Source organism: Schistocerca serialis, chromosome 3 (assembly GCF_023864345.2).
Source record: "Schistocerca serialis cubense isolate TAMUIC-IGC-003099 chromosome 3, iqSchSeri2.2, whole genome shotgun sequence".
NCBI lineage: Eukaryota > Metazoa > Arthropoda > Insecta > Orthoptera > Acrididae > Schistocerca > Schistocerca serialis.
Genome location: NC_064640.1, coordinates 697450140 through 697452545, shown reverse-complemented (window position 1 = coordinate 697452545; position 2406 = coordinate 697450140). Strand labels below are relative to the sequence as shown.

At 48.0% G+C, this 2406-nt stretch overlaps 1 pseudogene; it reads left to right on the top strand.

Moving 5' to 3' along the window:
- Positions 1 to 219: 219 nt before the first annotated feature.
- LOC126471675 (5S ribosomal RNA) lies at positions 220 to 338 on the top strand (annotated as a pseudogene).
- The last annotated feature ends 2068 nt before the right edge of the window (positions 339 to 2406 follow it).

Below are 2406 nucleotides of genomic sequence, written 5' to 3'. Positions count from 1 at the left end.
CTGTCTCTACCATCTAATAAATTTCCCACGTAACACGAAATGTAACTTGGCAGTCACTCGGCGTCAAATTGACCCTATGACTCCGTAAGTAGCGGCTTTCTGTTAGGACTGCAAGTGTTTATCCGCGTCGGCAGCTGCGACTGGTGCAAGCGTTGACTTGCGACAGAAATTGAGAGAACTGCACGAACTGAACTGTCGCTGCATTTCGCTTGGTCTGCAGTCAACGGCCGTGCCGAGGTGTGCACACCGGTTCCCGACAGATCACCGGTGTTAAGCGCCTTCGGGGGTGGCCAGTACTTGGATGGGTGACCGTCCAGGTACATCATGCGCCGTTGACAGTTTTCCGTTTGTCTTCACGGCAGGGGAGACAGGAGGGGTTGTGGTGTAAAGTCCCTGATCACCACTCTTTGCAACATAGTCGTGGATTAAATTACAAACTTTTCCGCTGTGTCTCGTGGAGTGAGGGGGTGTGACGCTATTGATGGTGATCCACCAGTCGGATGGAGACGTTAAGCTCGAAGACCTCCTTGGTGCTCTTCGACAGGAGTAGACTATGTGCCGTTACCACGTTTCATCCTCTCCATTCACTTATCCTCTCCAATACGAACATGACACAGTGTATCCGTTAAGGGTAAGTGGCTGTAGTGTGTGTGTGTGTGTGTGTGTACACATTACAGTCACCTATCCTTAACGGATACACTTACGCACACAGCTCTCATACTTCAGGGAGAAAAGGTGCCTGCGGGCACGAAGGATAGGGAAAAACTCTCCAATTAGGCGACTGAACCTCCGCTTCGGCCTCTTCTAACCAATGACGCCATACGACTATGCTGAGTCTGGAACTGTTGACACTACTGTTGTTACGGAACTGGACGAGTGTCAGAGGCGCGTCTTCCTTTACCCACGACTGGCGGAAGTATCTCCACTTCGCGGAAGGGAATGTAATCCCAGTGTTCAGCGCTCTTTGTGGCGGCTGAAAAAAAAAAAAAAAAAGGAAATGGCTCTGAGCACTATGGGACTTAACTTTTGAGGTCATCAGTCCCCTAGAACTTAGAACTACTTAAACCTAACTAACCTAAGGACATCACACACATCCATGCCCGAGGCAGGATTCGAACCTGCAACCGTAGCGGTCACGAGGTTCCAGACTGTAGCGCCTAGAACCGCTCGGCCACCAAGGCCGGCGGCTGATAACACTATGAGGGGGTGGATATGACTAGTTGATGGGCTCGTGGTGGAAGTAGAATTTGGTACCGTAGTGTGATCGCCCTCTGAAGGCGATTATTGGGAACTGGGAGGCGCATGGCGTGAAGTATGCCCTGAAGGTGGCGTCCTCTTCTGGTATGGTTATGTACCACCTGACTATGTACACAGCATACTATTCTCAGATATACAGGGTGGTCATAAAGTCTCGATCTATTACTAAGAAATAATTGATGAGTTTACATTATACGCGTTTATGTTTATCATCAATCTATGTATACAGTTTCGTCGTACTCCAACATGGCCCCCCTCCGTTTCGAAGCATTTCTCCTATCGTTGAAGAGCAGACCTGAATACATTCTAAAGCACATCTTGTGAAATAACCGACGCTGCATCACGGAGCCGAGCTGCTCCATACCTGCTTTGTTTTGACCAGCCGCGCGGGGTGGCCGCGCGGTTAGAGGCGCCATGTCACTGACTGCGCGGCCCCTCCCGTCGGAGGTTCGAGTCCTCCCTCGGGTATGGGTGTGTGTTTTGTTCTTAGCATAAGTTAGTTTAAGTAGTGTTTAAGTCTAGGGACCGATGACCTCAGCAGTTTGGTCCCTTAGAAATTCACACACATTCGAACATTTTTTTGTTTTGTTAACCCTTGCCCTTAGGTACCCCAAACGAAGAAATCTAAGGGTGTCGAATCAGGTGAATGCGATGGCCGCAGACATGTTGAACGTCTGCCTACCCATGTGATGGCGAATATTCGATTTAGGTACTCATTTACTCTGAGAGCAATCTAAGAGGTGCCCGTCCTATTCGAGCAATGCCTTCTTGCTGAAGCTGTAGTTTTGGAAAATGCTCCAGCAAATCAAGGTAAATGTTTCCTGCGAATTTCTATCCTTTTATACAAAAAAAAATTGCCCATCAACTCTAGTCCTGGTAAAACAAAGCCGCACACACATTTTTGGTGTTGTCTTTGCCGTTAAGAGACATTAGGTAAATGCATCCACTATTTCTTAGAAGTGGATCGAGACTTTACGCCAACCCTGTATTAGTATAGTACAGTTTCTCCGTTACTCGCTTACTGTCAGGTAAGAAATAAGTTTTTGGAGTGCAAGTTTCGTAGGGTTAAATTGCGCTCCAAAAAGTAAGACAAAATGAAAAAACTGTAATATAGTAGCCGGACAGGGTGACCGAGCGGTTCTAGGCGCT